Below are 22,231 nucleotides of genomic sequence, written 5' to 3' on the forward strand. Positions count from 1 at the left end.
TCATGGGAAGCAGAGTGGAAATGAAAGCACCGCTTAGCAATAGAGGAGAAACAGAAACAAGAGGATCCTGATACCCGTGAAGAAGCTCCTCTGCCCAGATACCTGGTAGCTCACTCAAAGACTATTATTTTTTTCTTCAACATTTGCAAAGAGTTGGGAACACTTGAAGTCTGCCTCCTCCACAAAGACCTGGACATTTTTCTTATTTGTCCCCCACATCCCTTCTGGAATATTCATCTCAGCACAGGTGACCTCTCCCTTACCCCTTTGGCCAATCTGACCTCCACCCCGCCCCCTCCTAGGGTGGTGGAGGGGAAATCAGAATGACAAGTTTCTGATTTACTGCTGATTTACGACTCCCCTTGTCGAGCTTTATCCCAGATTTTTTGAACTGCTAGACATTTTCAGAATTGGATTTTTTTTATTTGACTGATTTATGAGCCATAGCTCAGATTAAACAGAGAACCCCTGCCCTGTCAAATGGGCCATTGCACCTGCTGTCATGTGAGGTGCGGTGCTGATCTTTAAACAGCCCGGGGCATCCAAAGTGGCAGCAGAGAAAGTCCTTCCTTGCTTTCAGTGTAAATCCCAGAGACCTGCTTATCTTCTCGGTTGCTCCTGAGCTTCATCCACTCCTCCCTCGCCAGCTATACAGTAAGCACATAGGGGTAGGAATGGTGGCCTCGCCTTCCCCAACATCCCTCTTGCACCAGTGCTTTCCAAGCCTTCTTGTGCCTGAGTCAATAAATAACTGAACTCTGATTATAGAGCTATGATTCTCTAGCAGGCCAGTGACCTTTGGCTCCACTGAGATCATAAAAATCACCAGCTTGGGGGTTCCTGGGAACACCCCAAGCACACAGGAGCAACGTTCCCAGTAATCCCCATGACCACAGCCATGAAGGAGAGGCATCTGAACTTTGCAGGAAGAATCTATAGCCCTAAGAGTTCAAGGATCTACCTCAAATTGTATGGCTCGATTAGGATGGAACTATGATCCCGTTTCAGCTTAAATCTAGTCTCTTGCCAGAGCATCCCATCCCCTTCTTATTCAGTGCTGGATGGAAATCCCTCAAACATAAACCTCTTCCTATGTCCCTGATCTGAGTGGGGGGCATATTTGAGGTCCTAAGAGTATCATGCTCTGGAAAATCTGCCCTGAGGCCACAGCAGCCTGATACACGACACTGCCTCCTTCTTATTTCTGTTTAGAGGACTCACAGCCTGGTGGAAAGAAGGAGAGCAGGTCTGTCTGGCCCAGAGGAATCCAACCTATTTTGGGTGAACAGCAGAAACAGGTATGAACATGAGACTAAGTGGGCCTAGGGATAGAAACATAAAGGACCCTTTCTTTGCAGAAACAACAAAACAAAGAAGTTGACCTCCTAGAACTGGGACAGGACAAGGGTGTCCCAGAAGCTGGTGACTTCTTGATGGCTAGCACATCAGCTCAGGGACCCACGAGATGAAAGCAAGTTTCCTCTTCAGAACCTTTATGTGATGTGGCCTTCATCAAAATGTCAAAACATGCAGTTTATGTTTTTAGGTGACAGGGTGATCTTTGCAGTCCTATACAATGCAAACACCATGTATTAATCTCACGTCTGACACATCAGGCCTCCTGCCCAGTCAGTAACCCATGTCCAGACGTACAGGCAGGCTGAGGCCTGGGAGACACCAAGGTGTGTCACGACAAGCCTTTGCTGCCTTTCCTCCTGGAAGACGGTGAGAACTGGCTGCTTCACTGGTGAGGCTGGCATTCCAGGCTGCCTGAACCTCCCATGGCAACTGCATTCAGCTGTGGCCAAAGAAAACCTCACGGCTGAGCGACAACTCTCAAGAGTCTAGAACATCAGAGAAGAGGTTTATGAGAGGATCAGGCAACAACTGCACCTTTAATCCAACCTGCCTCAAAAAATATTGGCCCAAGGAAGAACGCCTCTCTGCGGGTTTGGAAACTTACAGCTAAGCCACAGATAAAATTGGGGACAGAGAATTTCCAAAGGCCAAAAGCTTTTTCGTCCATCAATAGTACCAGACTCTGCACATGTGCGCTGCATAAATGACCAGAGTGATCTGTCTTAAATATATCAGTGCTTACAGCACAAGAATCCCTTCCTGCATCCCAACACCTGAAATGCTACAGTGCAGCCCACATATAAGGTGTTGCCTTTATGCTTTGAAACACCATCTCCTGGCGGGGTCAGGTAATACAACAAACTTCTTAAGCAGTAAAGGGACTAAACTGGCACTTTTCTGGCTTTTTAAGGTTCAAGCACAAGAGAAACTAGCCCCATGTCTCTGTGATCCACAGGACCTCCTCTGAAAGCAGTGGCTATGACAGTCTACCTGGAATTAGCAACAATAACAGCAGCCACAGCAGATTTCATGTCTCAGATTCTTGGTTAAATCTCAAAATCTGACTTACTAAGCCAACGAAGAAAACTAGGAGAGACAAAGTCGGAACGTGGAGTTGAAATGGACCACTGACTGGGGTCCAAATTAGCTCTGGTTTTGGTTCCTTGGCCATATTCATGTCACTCAGGTATAGAGCTCAAGGCAAACAGGGGAAGAGCCAGTCACCCCATCTGCTGCTCTTCCTTAGAAGGCTCTGATTTAATTCCACCTCTGAGTAAAGGGGCAACACCTGAAATATTCTGTTTCACTTGTCCCCCTTTTGTAGGAAGAAGGGGCCAGAGAAAAGGTCAAGAAAATGGGAAAGAACAAATAAAAATATGGGAGGAACATTTCCTGTGCCTTCTTCTCTTGTTGGTCCTGACACTGCTGGTTGCACAAAGTACAGTAAAGAGGGGACACTGCATGAGAGTGACCTACACGTATGAGAGCTATGAGCCCAGGGAATCAAAGTGGCCATGCCATGCCACGGTCACCAGTGACTACCAATATTAATACCAATTCTGCTGCCACAGCATACAGTGCAGCTGGCCCGTGGAGCCCTGAACTTTTGAACACCCACATAGGCACATGGTAGTTCCCTCGTCTCATTTAAGGGCTAAAATAAAACTCACCCAAGACCCCCCTCCTCCTCCACACATATCAACATACAGACTGGATAAAAAGTATGCAGAAACAAAACAAAATGAAAAAAAAACCATCTGGGGCAGCCATTTAGCAAGTAGCAAAATGATCAATGTTTAAATGATTCATTCATGGGATCATTATGTTTTCATGATGCAAACATGTACTTGTGAATGAATAAAGGAGGTTATGAAGAATCCCACCTCCTAGCCCACCCTATTCACAATGGTGAGTGTCCTAGTGTGGCATAACTGAAGCTGACGAGATGCAAATGAAGAAAAATTTTAATTTTTTTACTCTGTATAGTTCAGTATTGTTTGGGTTTTCTAGGACAAGTATGTATTCTTAAATGACTCTTTCAATTTAAAAAATCAAACATATAAATATAAAAGCTATATATATGTTTAAGCTGTTCCATATTACTGGAGCTTTGGAAAGTTTCCTAGGCCCACTGACAATGCCTGGCACAGTTAAAAGACCCTTCATACAAGAGAAATGAGGCCCTTCACTAAAGGAAGAATGGAGCCCCATGTCTTATCCTCCTAAAGAACACTTCCAAGACTGGTATAACAGAGGGACATCCCCTGCCACTCAAAAATAACATCATCACATTAATAGATCAATCAAGTACCCTTCTGGCTCACATGGCAATTTTCCATTCCAAGGGCTACCTGCATTCACTACTCCAATGTTGGAAACAATGAATTAGAACAAGAGCAGGAAATGGGCACTCAGTTACTCATTACTCATGACAGAGGAACAAGAGAATGCACTGGGGGAAAAAGATCCCAATGCTATAGACTGAATACAGACAGCCATGTTCTCAGACGGGCCAAGAATGACATCAGGAGTCAGTAAGGTATTTCTTTTATGTGTAACCCTTCTGAAAGATGGATTTTAATGAGTGCAGGAAGCAAGTGCTGCAAAACGAATTCTTTGCTGATCAGAGGTAGGAGAGTCACATACTGTTGTTGCTAAAATATAATGGGCTTTACTGGTTTCCTAACTTCCACCTCCACAAACAGGACCTCCCAGGAGGGACCTCGTTTCATCCTTTTCCTTTGGATAAACTTGTTGACTTCGACACCACCTCCTCCTGGAAGCTTTCTTTTTATTTTTTAACCCCCTACCTTATATCCATTCTCCTCTGAGCCCCGTCAAGCCACAGGTGCACACATTTAGTAGGGCATTTGTAACTCTGAGTGAAAGTAACTAGATTTCTCTCCCCACTATCTTCAGCATGTGTGTCCTGAGGGCTTGAAACTGTGTTCTTCCTATCTTTAAGTCTCCTCACCTCCAGGAAAATGCCTGGCCCAGCACAAAAGCTCTGGGAGTGTAGGACTGTTGAGTGACTCCAATGATGGAGTTTACCCCCTCATCCTGATTTTCCCACACAACCCTGGAATGACTCCCCAATATGGTGAGTACCTACAAGTGGACCCTGGTGGCCCAAAGTCCCCAAGACAAGTCTAGGGTTCTCTTGCAGTCCTTGACTTGAATCTGTGGTTTAACTTCATGTCCAAGCTACTCACTTATCTAAACTCAAGTCTGTACACACAAATGAGCAATGAAAAACCAATCAAAATTATGCTTCTGCATTGAAGGAAGGAAAGGAGGGGGAAGAAAGAAAGGAGGAAAAGAAGAATGAAAGAAGGAAGGAGGGTTGGTTCTGTAGAGGGAAAGAAAAAACAGAAAACCTGCAGGAAAGCAAAGCAACTTAGAATGAGCTCAAAAAGGCATTTTCTCAGATTTAAAGCACCTGACTGTCCTTGGAAGTTGTCTTTGACCTTTTCCCCAGAAAAGCTGAATGTGGCTAAAGAAACAGGTAGTGCAAGAAGAGGGGAGCATGCCTATACACAACATCTGGAAACTATGACTCCAGAGCAAGTTATGTAACTGTAAGCAGAAAGCAGCACCAGGCTCTGTTTATACTCTTGCTGCCTGAGTGATTGCAACACAGACAACGGCTGCCCCTAGCAAGGGCTTCACCGGTTGCAGACATCCCCGAGGAAGAACAGTGGCCCAAGTAGTAAGTTTCCTCCCCAGGTGGCCACAGGTCAGTCGTGGAGCAATCCTGACCTTCCAGAGTACAGGCTTGGACAGAGAAGAGAGAGTTCTTATGAAATCCCTGACCTGAAGTCTCTCCTCTTCACAAGCTCTCCTGCAGAACCTTATTGATTTTTATTTCATACACCATATTTAACAAAGAAAGAGAGAACTAATATTTACTGAACACACAGGAGCCCAGCACTTCTCAAAGTCTACTGTGCACAGGGTCACCTGGGAACTTTTGAAATTCACTTTCAGCTTATTTGGGTCCAGGTGCAACCTAAGCTTCTTTTGTGGGCAATAAAGCTCCTGGCCATGCCAATGCCTCTGGCCTTCAGGCCACACTCTCAGTAGCAAGAGTCTAGAATAGGGAGAAAGGAGATCAGATGGGGCACTGTGAAAGTAAGATGTTGAAAGTGAGTGATGAAGCCAAGCATGGTGGTGCATGCCTGTAATCCCAGCGGCTTGGGAGGTTGAGACAGGAGTATCACAAGTTCAAAGCCAGCCTCAGCTATTCAGTGAGGCCCTGAGCAATTCAGCAAGACCCTGTCTCTAAATAAAATATGAAAAATAGATTGGGATGTGGCTCAGTGGTTAAATACCTGGGTTCAAACTGTAGTACTAAAAGAAAAAAAGAAAGAAAAAAGGAAAGGAAAGACAAATGAATTATGAGACATCAAGACACCTAGATAAGGTAGCCAAGAGGTGGAACCAGCCCTATCAACAAACAGGCCTGGTGCCTCCAGGTCTACTGCCAATGTCAAGCTCGGCTCTGCTCAAAACAAAATGCAAAATGCATTACAAAATAAAAGCCTCTTTAGTTTCTGCTAGAGACTCTCCCTTCTGTGCAGGATCAGGTAGGGTGGACAGTTGTACCAGAGTGAACGTGATGTTCTGCCACCCTGTTCTTGCCCGGTGATCCAGAATTGCCCCAAGGGCACACTGTGCATGGGGTACAGGCAGTAAGTCCTGCTCTCCTAGGAAGATTAGGGAGTTCCTTGTCTTCATGTGATGATTCTTCATCTGCCTGTGATTGACTAAGAAAGAAAAAATAACAGAGAACCCGCTAAAAATGTTCAGTTATCCTTTTGAAGACCACTTGGACCCTGAAGGCCCCATAAAGCTAAAGGCCTTGACTATCTGCAGTTGGCATATTGTTTTCTCTCCCAAATAAAGGAAAAGAAAGGGAAACTCTAGGCCATGGATTTCTAAAGCTCAAAGGGTGCGGAAACCACTTGGGCAGTTTTTTTGTAGATTCTGATTCAGTTGCTTGGGGTGGGCTGGGGTCCATATATGTGCTTTTGTCGTTTGTTTGTTTGTTTGTTGTTGTTGTTGTTAGTGGAGATTGAACCTGGTGCTTTACTGCTGAGCTACATCCCCAACCCTTTTTAATTTTTTTTTTTTATTCTGACACAGGAACTCCCTAAACTGCTAAGGCTGGCATCCAACTAGCCATCCTCCTGTCTCAGCCTCCTGAGTTATTGGGATTAAAGCGCTCTCAGGTGAAGCTGATACTATTCTGCTAATTCCTGGACCACAATCAGTATCTAGGAGGCTAGAGAACATGCTAGGGATGTGCTAGCTATCTCCTTAGCCCCTTAATACACATTGCTAATTTTATTTAATAGCCACACTAGTAAATAAACACCTGACAGATGCAGAAGCCCCTATATTCAGAGAGGTTAGGAAACCTGATCGAGTTCTGCAGCTAGAAGGCAGGAGAGTCCAGATTTCAAGTCTGGTCTCCTCTTTTTCCCATGATCTCTTCTATCAGGGCTGATGTTTAGAAGTTCAGAGGGTATGAAATTTTTGAAGGCAAGACAGGAAGTAGCAGAAGTGCCAGTAGGCTCAATGACAAAAAAAAAAAAAAAAAAAAAAAAAAAAAAAAAAAAAAAAAAAAAAAACAGAAGCCCCAGTATGGATTATAAAATGGTACAATAACACGTGCCCTCAAACGAAACCATGGCTTCAGTTTATCAGGAGAGAAGTCAAATCCACATTCAGTGTACTGTGACTCAGAAGGCAAGAATGTTCAGAATTAACTTTTATAAAGATATCAATCAAACGCTTATCACTTTTTCAAATGGCCAGGCACTTGAAGAGATGTTTCATTTCGTTCATTCAGCCACATTCAACAAACACTTTTTGAGTTCCTAGACGTGCAAGGAACTGCACTATCAGCAGCAGCCACTTAGGTGGAAACGATTTCTCCACGGTGCCAGATAAATGAGGTACTTAAGTCATAATGCAGGCTCCTTAACAATGAAATAAAGCCCCAACTGCAACCCTGCTTAATATTTCTCCATCCTGAGTTGCAAATGACACAGCTGATTCAGACACTTTAATAAAAAATAAATAATAAAAAATAGCCCGATAAAGGTTCACGGAGTGCATCAAGTATGAAATCTATCTTAATAAGCCTCAGCCAGATACACGGCAAATCAACAGGGAATTTGGCACTATTGGGCTGACAGTCCTCACCCTCAGAAGCCAGTTCTTCATCCACAGATCTGCCCTCCACTGTCCCTATTTCTCATGCCATCTCTGTGGACCCATGGATGCCAGGGTCTCATGTCCTCTCTCAATGATAATAATTCTGGTCAGGCACAGTAGCGCATGCCTATAATCCCAGTGGCTCAGGAGGCTGAAGCAGGAGGATCGCAAGTTCAAGGATGCCCTCAGCAACTTAGTGAGGCCCTCAGCAATTTAGCAAGACCCTGTCTCTAAATAAAAAATAAAAAGGGCTGGGGATGTGGCTTAGTGGTTGAGTGCCCCTGGGTTCAATTCCCAGTATATAAATAAATAAATAAACTGCTGTTCATTTATTCATTCATTCACCAAACAGCTCACTGCAGCCCACTCTGTAGGATGGTACGGGGAAACAGAAGGAAACATACTAGGCAAAGACCCTAACCTCAGGGAGTCTCCCAACCTGAATATTCCTTTGCAAAAGGCTTTACACATAAGGCGTCTTCTTTTCTTAAATTTTATCTTTCCTCATCTACACAAGCTCTTCAACTATATTAAGAGAGATTTTTATGTCTTCTCTTAAAAACTAAAACCATTCCCCTTTAGCAGGAGATTAAAAGATCATCTCATTTATCCATGCATTTCACATCCAAAAACCTAATTTCAAATGAGAATGTCAATTGAGCATTTCACATGCACCCAGTACTATTAAGTACTAGGCAAAATTACAAATATCCAATTTATTCTTCATAATAACATATCCTCATTTTAAAATATTTCAATTATAAAGTAATCTTTTATTTGGGGATATTATGATTATATATAATTAGTGGGGTTCATTTTGAAATACCCATTAAAAAACAAAATTTTCCTTCATTTCCATCCCTAGAACTTCTTCTTCCCCTCCCCTCCTTCCTCTCCCTGATCCCCTTTCTCTATTCATTGGTCTTCCCTCCATTTATTTTTTTATTTCTTAATTGGTGAATTATAGTTATATATAAAAATGGATGCACCATGATGTACTCATACCTGCACCAAGCATAATTTGGTCAACTTCATTCCCCAGGGCTTCCCCTTTCCCTCCCTCCTTCCCTTTTGGTCCTCACTTCTGGCGATCTTGCAAAAACAGAAGGCAGATCATATCCTTATTATGAGAGAGTAGACTAACGTTCCCACCTAACTGGCTAAGAGAGAGGCTATGACCAAAAGCCAAGCTTCAGAATCCCCAATCCGTGTGTTTCTATACCGAACTGCCTTTTAAGTTTTTCTCAACCACTCTAAACCCCTGCCCCACTTCAATCAAAATCCTCAACAGGGCCAAGAACAATTGAAGCCTGAAGAAGACTCAGAATGTCTCAAAGCCTTAGAGAAGACTCAGATCTCATTCAGACAAAGGGTCAGTGAAGGGTCATCAGGCAGCACCTCCACCAGAAAAAAACATGAGATAATTTTTGTTCCCACAAGTCAGCCTAGTCCAACATCTGAGGTGGACACAATCAAGCAAGGCCAAGTAAAGAAGTCCAAGCACTCCAAGCCATGCCTTGGCGTCCATCCTTAACCTGTGATGACGCTTGCAACAAATCCTTTACCCTCTGGTGGTCAGGTACCTCAGTTACAAATAATGTAGCTCCTCAGAAAATGGTGAATGCTAAGAAGGCATTCAAGGATGTGAGAAACTGGAAGAAGATTCCATAAATCATGCCATGGTTTAGATCTTGAATGTTTCCCCAAATGCCCGTGTGTTGAAAGCTTGGACTCCAACCTCTGGTATTACTGGAAGATAGAGGAATCTTCAGGAGGTGAGGCCTAATATAAGGAAGTGAGGTCACTGGGGGCATGCCCTTAAAAGGGATATTGAGACCTGAACCCTCTTTTTCCTCTCTCTTTGCTTCTTGGTCCCCACGAAGGAGGCAACTTCCTCTGCCACGTACTCCCCACCATGACGTACAGTGCCACCACAGGCCCAAAGGTATAACAGAGCCAAGTGACCATGGACTGAAACATCTGAAACAGGAGCCAAAAAAAATCTTTTTTCCTTTTAAGCTAATTGTCTCAGGTACTTTGTCATACTAATGGAAAGCTGAATGACACAAACAGCTATTAGAACTGCAAAGAAAACATTTCCTCATGAAAGAGTCAATACTAAAGATCTCCTGAGAAAATTAGGGGAACACCAGAGAAGATGGGTAACAATGTCAAGGAAACTAACTCTAAGGGGAATATATATATATATATATATATATATATATATATATATATATATATATATATATATAAACTGAACAATAAGAAAGGTGATGTTTAAGAGACACCAACCTTATGAGGCCCATGGGACCATCCATCCCCAGGTCTATGATAGCTCATGACAATATTGGTCCTCCATGGGGAGCTGCTAACAACCCACATGGGTCTTATACGAACAAATATTCCAAGCAGCCAACAGGAAGAATTAAATTTAGAAGCACAACTGTCACTTTGCATTTAAGAAGGAAAGGAAAAAAAATAACCCATCAGGTCTCAAAACTCAGACAGAGCCAAAATATCCTGGTCCAAGTTTTCAGGGTGTTGATTATTTAAGCAGTCAGGCTTTGAGGATGCCTAGGAATAAACTCTTCATCACTACTGCCCTCTCTTTCACAATATCATCCTTTCCAAAAACACTTTTTCTCTGCTTTTGTTGGTAATGAGCATTTCCTCATATGCTTTCTTCCCCTCTGAAAAATGTTTCGCCATTGACTTTCAGTTGAGGAATTTTCATATTCATATTCTTTAAAGAAAAAAAAAGCATAAGAGTAGATGGTTCAGAACCTTGCTGTGTTCTTGCCTTGCTGACTACCTGTCTCACCCTGGAGGCATGGAGTCACCTGGACCACTCAGGGGCAACTGGATGATGTTAAACAGTGAAAGACAACAGGTAGGGGGCTCATACAGAATGAATGGGATTTTTCTCTATTATGTCCCCAAGAATCTATGGCAGCAGTTGGGCACTCTGGTCCTCCCCTCAATGTCTTTAAAGATGAGGACTCTGAGAAATCTGAAGAATGGGAGAATAAAATTACCATAACAGTCCCTGATTGAGCCCCGACTCTACTCTTTGTGCAGGCTACCACTTAAATAATTACCCTAATGATGGCTAACAATCACTGTGTATTAATGATGTAACAGGTATGTGGAAGTGTGCGACCTCCTTACAAGCTCATGTTAAAGGAGATGGACCCAGGACTTGTGGCTCAGGGGACACACAATCAGCTCATCCAGTCAGGGGACAGTGGGCCTTCTTTATGAAAAAAAGCCAACAAAATTATGAATAGTAAATGAGATAGAAGGACTTGGAGGACCCTTGCAAGTAAGAAACCCCTAGACTCCTGCCTCTCAGTCAATGTATCAGCATCCTCTGCTTCCAAAGATGAGGAAATTGAAACTCAGGAAATGACACCAATTGCCCCCAGGCCTCTCAAAGAGAAGTAGCAGAACCAGGTGGCTTAAGGACCTTCCCATACTTTGAGAAGGGAAAAGGAGGTCTTGGTTCTCACAAAAACTAAACTATCTTTTGATACATTTGTAAAATTTGGTTTGATGTTACTTGAAGCCATGAAATTTAAAGAAAAATTAGGAAGAAGAAATGATAAGTCTTTTATGATGCTGATTAGTTTTTAAACTGCTCTATGAGGAAATTATATTCAGTTGAAATGAAGAAAGGGATGTTAACCCAAGATATCGATGGTCCCATCTCCCAGGCGTTTATCAGCTTTGCATCTTTTGAGCTGGAAGATAAGGCTCCCCCTAGCCTCTTGAGGCTTTTATGAAATTCAAGCCGCTTCTTGGTGGATTTAACTTGTATCTTGTCTGCCCCTCAGGAAACCACCCATAACCGAATGATCAGTAGCCACCAGGTAAGAGACTTACTGGGTGACAGTGCTGTCCATACTTAAAGGTGACAACAGAGATAGCAAGACCAGCATCAGGTATAATTCCCCTATCATGCACAAGTCTCTTCTCTTCCTTGAGACACATGAGGGTGATCTTCTTTTGTATAAAACATTTATATAAAACTCAATTCTAAAAGTAGTCATTTCCCTTCCTGCAGGTTTTAAAAGATAAAACTAACCAACATTTCCTGTAACTTGTCTCCTTTCCTGAAGGGAGACAATTATGGAATCATGAGAAAGACCACTGGCCTGACACAGAAGTTAGAGGATCATTCTCTAGCTGTCTGAACTATTAGAATTGTGACACCTTAGGTCATTTACCTGCTGGCTCCAAATTTCCCTGCTTGAAAAGTTAGATGATGATTATACTAATCACCCACAGCAGGGCACTGAAAACTCACATGTTTATTACTGAGGAATAGGTAAATAAATGGCAATCACATTATACAATGGAATATTACATAAATGTTAAAATGAATTAAACACATCATCTCAAAAATATGTGAGGTTAAAAAAATGCATACAATTACCTCCAGGATCTGTGTATATGATGTATAAGAACCAGATGAATTTCATGTTTAGGCTGAGGACCCATCCCCAACATATCTCACTATGTATCTCACTCCTCCCTAAGCTGAACTGCAGGGAAGAAACTTGAGTGGATAATTATTTCGACAAGTACCAGTCTTTTGCTCTGCTGGTGATAAGCCCAGTGTGGGTTGGGGCTGTAAGGGGAAATACAAGGAGTGCTTAGGCATGGACGGGTTTTAACTTCCACTCTGCTCTGTCCTCCTGGGGTGCTCCTGGAACATCTGACTCATGGCCTATGACCAGAAGTAAGGAAACACTGCAGGTAGAGCTAAGAACCAAGCTAGAGCCAGCCCCAGCTCCAACAAGAGACCTGACAAGCGATTCCTTTACCTTATTCCTGCAAAGAACCTATGGAATTAAGTCCTCACATAGGATTGTTGAGTTTGCATCTGGAAACACTGCATCTCACAGCTGAACCTGGATTGAATCAGCTCCAGTTTCTTCACATATGGTTCAAACGTAATAACAGGGAGGTTGATTTTTAAGAGCTGAAGAGGAGAGGAATGTTTGGCCCATCAACAGTGATGGTGATGGGGGTGTCTCTAAACCATGTCACAGAAAGAAGCAGCCAAATAACTGAAGAGAGGGGAGCCTAAACAAGGAAGAAATTAAGAGCTGACCTCAAAGGTATGCCATGTGGAAAAGAAATAGGATATATTTTAAAAATTCAAAGTGACTAAAAGAAAACTGGCCGACTTCCACAAGGAAGACATTTTTAATAACCTCATGGCCCAGGAATACAAAGTCTCTAAAAGGAGGAGGAGAGGGGTCTCCCCATCACTGAAGATATCCAAGGACATGACAGAAGAACACTTCATGGTGACCCTACAAAGGAATTCAGGCATTACATGGCTTGATGGCCTACATAAATTTTTTTAATATGCATTTTTTTAGTTGTAGGTGGACACAATACCTTTATTTTATTTTTATGTGATGCTGAGGATCAAACCCAGTGCCTCACACATGCCAGGCGAGCACTCTGCCACTGAGCCACAGCCACAGCCACAGCCCCCTCCACGTGAATTTTTAAAACCTTTGAGTGTTGAGAGTTTATAACCCTAACTTACACTAAATGGAAATAAAATAACTTCAAAGGTATACTGTTCCTGCCCTACTTGGTGATGGCTTGTTCATCTCTTAAAAGTGGCTTCTATTTCTGCAATGTCTTTTCAGATTTTCAAAGTTCTTCCACATGCATTTCAACATTCCCCCCCCCCAAAAGCCAGTAAATGAATGGCAGATCCATTCCTGGACTGAGCAGGGAGAGATGCAGGGGAGGAAGGGATAGAAAAGATCCTGGATGCCCGCCAGGACTCTAGCATGGAAGGGATGCAAGAGCCACTGTCCCCTGAAGCTGGCTACTTCCTGAAGACAGAGGCTCAGTTATGGAGGTCATAGCCCAATAGCAGGTTAGGGGTCCAGCATAGGCCCAAAGTCCAGAGCATGGAACAGCTCAGAAGACTGTTTCCCAAGTTGCTGGCCCTGCTGTGGTGTTGTCTGCAGGGAGAAAGGTAGCAGCTACTTGCAGCCAGGACTTGCATCCCCAACCAGGAAAGGTCAAAACAGCTGGAAACCTCACTTCTGCCTCTAGGCCACAAAACTCCACAGCAAACAGGAGGCTTAGCTTCAGAGATACCCCTTTTTGTCTCTTCTCCTGACAATGACTTTCTAGGAAGCAAGAAGCATGTCAGTCACTGCACCAGAGGAAGGAAGTGCGTGATGGACAGTGGAGAGCCTTCTCTGGCCCCTGAGTCTCTTCAGCTGTTTGACAATGACTATCTGTGTATTCAGTCACTATGGCGACATAACAAACCAACCCAAGTTGGCAACATGAAATAGCAACAATCCTTTTTTTGTTATTAGCTCTCTTGGCTCTGAAAGGGCCTGGGGTTATTTGTGCAGTTCTCACTCAGGGTCTTTGATGCCATTGTAGTCAGGTGGTGGTGGAGGCCGGGGCCATCCAGAAGGCATCTTCACTCATATGATTAGGTGTGGAGCTGGCTGTCAGCTAGGTCCTGAGCTGGGGCCACTGACTGGAGCACTGACACGTGGCTTTCCCTGAGGCCTGGGCTTCCTCCCAGCATGGCAGCCAGGTTCCAAGCATAACCATTTCAAGAGAGAGCTGGGTCAAGCTGTATTGTCTTTTGTGACTCAGCCTTGGAAGACACACAACTTCTGTCACATTCTGTCTATTAGAAGTGAATCATGAAGGCCAGCCATATTCAAGGAGAAGGGAACGAGAGCCACTTCATGTTGAGAAAAAGATCATAGCACTTGGGAGCATGAGGATGGCTTAGAACACCAAGAGGTACAACCCTTTCTATAGAAATTCCACTCCACCACCTCCAGGGATCTCCACATCACATTCCTGCACGGGAATTCCCTCCCACTGGGCCAAGCTTTGGGCTCAAGAGAATCACTATGCTAGACATGTCTTACATTTGGTGGGCTCTAAAGATACAAAATCTTGGAGGAACTGAACATATAAACTCACTTTGAAGGTTGATTTAGTATAAAATACAAATTCCATTTCACACAAGGGAGAGCCCACTAAGGACATAAACCGTTACCTAAAGGCATGATTCTATTTGCTTTTAACTCTGGAGTCAGAAAAGCCTATGTATACCTCTAAAATCACACATATGCCAGGGTCTACACATCTGTGGTGACACTACCTCCCCACTTCTATTCAGGGCTCTAATGGAGTTTTCTGAGTTTTTTTTAAATCTCAGACCCAGGCTCCAGAAACACTTCTAGAAATAACTCTTTTACTTTCATGGATTATAATATAAAAAGTTCTGCCCTAGTGAGGGGGCCCCTTGGGAGCAAAGTCCTTATTTTCTTGCAGAAGAAACAGAAAGAGAGTTATGATTTTCATATTGATTCCCCTTTTTGCTATTTGAACATATTTGAGCTTCCCTGGGGTCCTTGGAAGTTCAATGGCATGGACAGAGGTGGCAAAAGATGAATAAAGAAGTGTTCACCGAAGCCCCTCTCTCCGACAAATCTAAGCCTGCTGCTTGTGGTGAGGTGGCTTGTCAAGCTGTCAGCACTTCTATAAATATGTTATGAGGTAGTGAAAACTAATGGGCTGAATCTTAGCACCTGCACTTAGCAAGATGAACACATGTACATGCAGAGGAAGGGGAAGAATTGCTAAGTGGTCTTCTGAGTGAGGGTGAGTCTTCTAACTTATTCAGAAATGTAGGGAAGGGAGGAGCTTGCAGGCTGCAGGTGCCTGACTCACCTCCCCTCAGTTCTCTGGAACACACTGGTTCAACTTCAAATCACTAGCTCCTGTACTCCTTTACCTGATGGTTGTCTCTGGTCATGGGCACTGTGCTCTACTTGCATGAGGGCAGGCTAGATATGCCAGGGCTTTGACACCCCTTGGAGCAGCCTCCAACAAATGATTGATGGAAACTTGCCTAAAAATATCCCAGCTCCCTTGCCTCTTGGTGGGAGAACTCTGAAGTGTGTGTTCTCCACTATATCTGGGGGTTCCCTTGGCAAATCAAGCCCATTTGCCCACAGTGGCAATCAGGTAACCATGTATTGGGCACTGCATTTTTTTTCTTTCCATTCTCACTTCTCCATGCCCTACAGGTGTTTCCTGGGATCACCTCCTAAATAATCAAAACACACTCCAATCCTTGTTTTGGCATTTGCTTCTAGGGGAACTCAAACTAAGTCAATGTACTTGATGGATACAGCAATATATTCATGGTCACCAAGGATGTACCACCATTATAAATATGATTCATGCATCTTAAACTATCTATTCAAAATCACCTCGTCAGGAAATAAGATTTTTTTTTAAAAAAAAGAATCACAAAGAAACCAATTAGGTTCCAACAAAGGGTTCTTCTGGGTCAGAGTGTATTTGGGAAAATAAGAATCTTAATCTTTCCAAAAACCCTAACACATACAATTCCCTGTACTTCAATGCAGGAGGCCTGGTTTCCTTATCTAACCAGGCATCCATTTCCCAATAAAGGTGCTTGAAGAAAGAATGATTTTTCACTCTCTGATGCTGAGATTGTAATGAGGAATTGGCCAGGCTCCAGAACTGAGCCTGTGGACATCCTGACCTCTAGAAGTAGCTTCCACAACAGAATAACATGGCTGTTTATTCAACAGAACAGACCTTAGCCACCTCCTCCACTCTTCTCCATCTACACTTTTTAAAAATATTTTGTAGTTGTAGATGGACACAATACCTTTATTTATTTGTTTATTTTTAGGTGGTGCTGGGGATTGAACCCAGGGCCTCACACATGCTAGGCAAGCGCTCTACCACTGAGCCACAACCCCAGCCCCTCCCTCTACTTTTGATAGCTGAACGTGCAGCATTATACCTGGAGAGATGGGACTGATTATAAGTCCTAAGGACCAGGAAGACCTCGTTCTCCCTGTCCTCCCACCCTTCCCTTCCTTGTCACACAAGGTTTCTGAATCAAGTTCATGATTGTATGTTGGAGGGAAGTGACGGGGAGACTACAAGGTTTAGGGATAACTTAGGCCCTTGCTAAGTTGCCTTCTGTGGTCAACCAAAGTTCTGACTAAATTTCCAGACACCAGAAAAGTCTCTTCGAAAGTTGGCCTAAAATAAGCATCTAAGAAAAGTGGCCAAAGTCTACAAACAAGGCATTTCCTAGGGGAAAAAAAAAAATACCGAACACATTACCATTTATCTGGGAATTTTATTCTAGTGTATGTGTTATCTGTATTATAAATGTGTATGTGTATGTCCATACACACAAAAACACATATGAATCTCAAAAACAGTGTGCTAAGAAGGCTTACACCAAACAGCACATATTGCATGATTCATGCACATGAAGTTCTAGAATAAGTATCAGAAATCAATTGAGTGGCTGTGTGGAGGTTAGCTGGGCTGGAGATTTTCTGAGAAAAGGTACATGAGAACTTCCTGGGATGATGATACCCTTTATCTCAATAGGAGTTGGGTGCACAGGTATAAGTTATATGTTGGAACTTACTGATGCTCACTTAAGACTTGTGCATTTCATTGTATATAAATGGAACACAAAAAGATGAAGGGTAAATAAATAATAAGCCTTTAGTTAATGATATGCATACTAAAGTACATGATAGGGAATGCATTGATTTTTGCAAAGTTCTTTGAAGTCCACTAAAATAGAATGGATTAGTGGATGGATACAGGTTTGGATACATGTATAAACATGATAAAGCCAACATAGATAAATGCAAAGTACGGAGCCTAGGTGCTGGGTCTATAGGCATTCACTGTAAAATTCTTTCTGTTTTCTAATGTGTGTTTGCAAGTGTTCATACTAAAATGTTGGAGTGAGTAAAAGAAAGAAAGACCTAAAGGCAAGAATGTTGAGACAGAATGGGGAGAGAGAAGGATGCAAATTTTCAAATGAACAGCATGAAATTGGGGCATTGTTAGGACAATAATTTGAGATTATTATAATGGTAACTACTGAGAGACTCTGCTCCCCTAAGAACCACTAAGCAGAGCTACCAGGAACCTTAAAAGAAATGTTCTTTTCTGAGCCATGAACCCGAAATGATTCTGCAAAGAGACCAATATCCTGCATGAAACCAATGGATAAAAAACAGCCAAGAGAGGGAGAAGAACAGCTGTGCTACTATTTCCTTTTTAAAAATTCAGTATTAAATAATTTAATAATAGTTGACTCAGGATGTGGTTAACATAGAGCAGGTAGTGGAGAAATGTGGAAGAACAACATGCATGCACCATGGGTCACCTCTTTTGGGGATAACCTGACTGAAATTATATTTGAAGGCCAGACTCACATCTGAACAATCACAATGGAGAAAGAGTGCTAATAACTAATGTTTAGGTTCCCTCTGAGCTCATATATTGAAATAAGAAGTAGAAATAGAATTAATGTCTATATAAAAGAGACTGCAGAGAGTTGCCTTGTCCTTTCCACCATGTGAAGTTGAAGAGAGAAGGTGCCATCTAAGAACGAGAAAGAGACACCAACTCTGCTGATGCCTCCTTGTTCTGGGACTTTCTAGACTCCAGACTGTAAGCAATAAATTTTGTGCTGTCTGGAAGCCACCCACTCTGTACTATTTTGTTATAGCAGCCAGAATGGACCATGACAAACCAGAAGAGAGTCAGGCATAGGACAAGTCCCACTTCTTTTCCACCTGCTCACTGCCCTTCAATTCCTCTTCTTGATCTACTGGTTTCCATTCTGTACATCCAACTTTGCATACCTGGTCTAAAGCCCCCCAAATCCCCATCATCAATAATTTTTGTATGGATTTGTCCTGGGAAAATCAATAAGATTTGAGCATAAATGAGTTCCTGTCCCCAATTAAAAAAATGCATTGAGAGACTTATTTTGAAACTCACAGACCATTCTTGTAACCGGCACATTAGCTCTGATAATTAAGATTATTTCTACTTTCCACCTGAATGTTTATAAGATTAGAACTTGAAAGAATTGTTCTATTGCCCTCCTAAAGTGTAAAACTCCCATTGCCTAAAAATTAGAATCAATAGCATGAATAATAATCACATTCACCAAAACATCAGTGAGACACCGTTTGTGAGGTTCCTTAGGAGTCACACAAAGTGTGTGCTCAGGCAATAGGCGGTCACTCAAGGCTGAGCATTGGCTGTGTGCAAAAACACTTCACACACTTTATTTCGCCAACTCTGTGCCAGGAATTATCCCCACTACCCAGGGGAGGAAGCCAAGGCTCTGGGAGCTTAAACGTCTGGTCTAGGGTCCCACACTCTGTGCATGAGTGTCAAGGTTAACCTCCCCCACACACACACACACACCAGATTATGGGACCCAGGCCTGTGTCCCAAACTCTACCCAGGGATACTTTACAACTATGAAATGTGGGCACCCTTCATTTTCAGGGTCCCTCATGACCCTAAGGCAGGGTAGGTACTCTGAGCAAAATTTTAGCAACTTCTAATGAATCCACCATGCTCTCTGGATCCTAGTCCTTTGCTCCCTCCAGAGTAGTCTGTCCCAGCAGTCTGCAGCCTATCACCTTTCCTTTCCTGATCCCAACAGTGTGGCCCTGGGTGGGCCCTCAGATCCCCTTACAGGCCCAGGGTTGGGGAGCCCAGGCTGAGTTCATGGAACAAAGGCCTTGACAGGGATGGATAAGACACTGGGCTGGGTCCAAATCCATTTTGTTCTCAGTCAGTTTCTAAAAAGGGCCACTAATCTTTTTGTTCAATTAAAGAAATTTCAGCCAAACAAATGGGATAGCATCAGAAACCACAGAGATGCCCATATGATAACCCAGGTGTGTTCTTATTTAGATGTACTCTCTGAAGTGGACTATGTGCCCTATTGTGGGCCTAACTAAAGTCCACAGTTTTGTAGGGCATATAAAGTGGAAGGGTGGGCATTGGTTACTGGCCATGGGCAGTTTATGTCCAAGCTCACTCAGTGGGTAGCTCAGACCCACCCTCCTTGCAGACCTCGGCCAGGCTGCTCCCACTATTCAATGGAGCCTGTAGAAACTGCAGGGAGTCTTTGGGGGATTAGCTTGGCCTCACTGGGCCTTGTCCACCCCAGTAGCCTATATCTACCCAGACCTAGAGCATCATACTCAAGGTCAGAGTGTGGCAGGGAGAGCTGGTCAGTGTCCTAAGATCCTGCCCCGAGTCCCACAGGCACTTCAGTGCTATACTTAGCCAGCCCAGGTTTCTGAGCAGGTTAGGGAGGCAAGTATTCAGACAACCCAGGGATAGAGGCAAGATAAGATCTATAGATAGGAACACTGCTTCCAACTTGAACATACAGGTATTTTAAAATCTAGCCAGAGTGAAACTCTACCTGATGTTTCTAAGGAAGCGTAGAAACAAAATTTATGGTTGCCCAAGATGGAGTATAAAAATGAATATTTATACAGTACAAAAGAAACCTTCAATGAATAAGGAGCCTACAACAGAATAGATTTGGTGTCTTACATTTGGCAAGTGCTTGCCTATTGTTTGTATTTGCTTGTAGAGGGTTGGGAGAAGAAGGGTTGGGAGAAGAAGGGTTGGAAGAACTGGTTTGAAGTGCCAGTTCTCTTTCTCTCAGCTAGACAGACATAGTCAATACATACAGGTGGGTCTAAGTCTGTGGTTCACAGCCAAGCTGTTCATTACATCACCCAGTATCCTACAGTATTTAGGATTTTATAACAGAATAACATAAACTGGATTGCTCCTCAACAACATAAATTTATTGCTTATAGTTCTGGAGACGAGCAGATTCACTGTTTGGAAAGGATCCATTTTCTGGTCCAGAGATGAAGACTTATTAATGTGTTCTCCTATGATGAAAAGAGAAAGAGAGAGCGCAGGCCTCCTTTTATATTTAAGGGCATTAATCCCATTCATGAGGGTGCCCCATGAATGACCGAATAACCTCTCAAAGGCTCCACTTCCTAATACTTTCACCTTGGAAGTGAGGATTTCAACATATGAATTTTGTGAGGATATAAACATTCATACCATAGCACTAGTTTCTAGGAAACCTAGAAACATCTGAAGCCTGGTTCTCAGTCCAAGAGACTCAATTTTCTTGGCTTAGGGAGAAGCCTAGGTTTAGAATATTCCCAGGTGACTCCAATGAGCTGAGCACAGTAGTCTCATCTAACAACCCTGGAGAGCACCTAACAAGCTTGTCAGGGGCTTGTGAAAACTGGAATGTCTGAACCTTCTGAGAGGCTCTGTTCCAGCAAGCCTCAGACTGACAAGCCCCAGGGACACAGATGCTGGAGGACCTAGGGCTTCTGAGAACACTTGACAAAGGCAGAGCCACCCCCTACTGGCAATCCAGATTTACATATGCAAATCAAGACTGACTTCACACACCAATAAGGCAAAAGGAAGAGAGCCTAACCTTGTGGCCAGGGGCAAAAGAATACCCTGGTCCTTGCTCTAGCACCAACTAGTGGTGGACTCTGGAAAGTCCCCCTTCACATCTGGACCTCAGCCCTGGCTTGATCTGCAAATTGAGATTATCTGGGAAACAAGATAATTTTGAGTGATGATTGCCATTCTGACTGGAGTGAAATGAAATCTTACGGTAGTTTTGATTTGCATTTCTCTAATTGCTAGAGATGAAGAACATTTTTTTCATATATTTGCTGATCAATTGTATTTCTTCTTCTGTGAAGTGTCTGTTCAGTTCCTTAGCCCATTTATTGACTGGGTTATTTATATTTTGGGTGTTAAGTTTTTTGAATTCTATGTGTAACCTGGAGATTAGTGTTCTATCTGAGGTGCTTGTAGTAAAGATTTTTCCCATTCTGTAGGCTCTCTCATCATGAGAGAAGAATGTTTTTAGTTTTAATCCATCTCATTTATTGATTCTTGATTTTACTTCTTATGCTTTAGGAGTCTTGTTCAGGAATCCAACATGATGAAGATTTGGGTTTACTCTTTCTTCTTTTAGGTACAGGTCTCTGTTCTAGCATCTAAGTCTTTGATTCACTTTGAGTTGCTTTTTGTGCAGGGTGAGAGATAGAGATTTAATTTCATTTTGCTACATATAGATTTCCAGTTTTCCCAGCACCATTTGTTGAACAGGCTCTCTTTTTTCCACTGTATGTTTTTGGCCTCTTTGTCTAGTATGAGATAACCATATTTTTGTGGGTTTGTCTCTGTATCTTCTATTCTGTACCATTGGTCTACATGTCTATTTTGGTACAAAACCATTCCATTTTTGTTACTATTGCTCTGTAACATAGTTTAACATCTGGTATTGTGATGCCTCCTGCTTTACTCTTCTTGCTGAGGATTGCTTTGGCTATTCTGGGTTTCTTATTTTTTCAAATAAATTTCATGATTGCTTTTTCTATTTCTATGAAGAATGTCATTGGGATTTTAATAGGAATTGCATTAAGTCTGTGTAACAGTTTTGGTAGTATGGCCATTTTGACTATATTGATTCTGCCTACCCAAGAGCATGGGAAATCTTTTCATCTTTTAAGATCTTCTTCAATTTCTTTCTTTAGTGTTCTGTAGTTTTCATTACAGAGATCTTTCACCTCTTTTATTAGATTTATTCTCAAGTAATTTATTTTATTTTATTTTTGTGGCTATTGTGAATGGGGTGGTTTTCCTAATTTCTCTTGCAGTGGATTTATCGCTTATATATAGAAAT

At 42.6% G+C, this 22,231-nt stretch overlaps 1 protein-coding gene and 1 non-coding gene across 2 annotated transcripts in view; both read right to left on the minus strand.

The window, feature by feature from the left end:
- Positions 1-22,231, minus strand: part of Slc24a3 (solute carrier family 24 member 3) — a 448,141-nt gene that overhangs the window by 415,940 nt on the left and 9,970 nt on the right. The gene's annotated exons all lie outside the window — the stretch shown is intronic.
- Trnaa-agc (transfer RNA alanine (anticodon AGC)) lies at positions 16,320-16,391 on the minus strand. The gene has a single exon. It is a non-coding gene; the product is annotated as a tRNA-Ala (tRNA).

This window comes from Urocitellus parryii, chromosome 6, assembly GCF_045843805.1.
Source record: "Urocitellus parryii isolate mUroPar1 chromosome 6, mUroPar1.hap1, whole genome shotgun sequence".
Classification (NCBI taxonomy): domain Eukaryota; kingdom Metazoa; phylum Chordata; class Mammalia; order Rodentia; family Sciuridae; genus Urocitellus; species Urocitellus parryii.